We start from the raw sequence: 295 nt of genomic DNA, 5'->3' as shown, positions 1-295 counted from the left end.
GTACGCTAGCCGGACTTTGTCCCGTGCTGACACCAATTATTCCACCACCGAGAAAGAATGCCTCGCTGTTGTCTGGGCAGTGATGAAATTTCGCCCGTATCTTTATGGCCGCCGCTTCCAGGTCGTGAGCGACCATCATTCTCTTTGCTGGTTAACGAACTTGCGCGATCCCTCTGGACGCCTTGCACGTTGGAGTTTACGTCTACAGGAGTTCGACATGACCATCGTGTATAAGTCCGGGCTCCAGCACAATGACGCCGACTGCTTGTCCCGTTCGCCTATCCAGAGGCGAACG

Source organism: Amblyomma mixtum, chromosome 10, assembly GCF_055824585.1.
Source record: "Amblyomma mixtum isolate Tamu chromosome 10, ASM5582458v1, whole genome shotgun sequence".
In the NCBI taxonomy this organism is placed as follows: Eukaryota; Metazoa; Arthropoda; class Arachnida; order Ixodida; family Ixodidae; genus Amblyomma; species Amblyomma mixtum.
Note: the sequence above shows the minus strand (reverse complement) of the source record.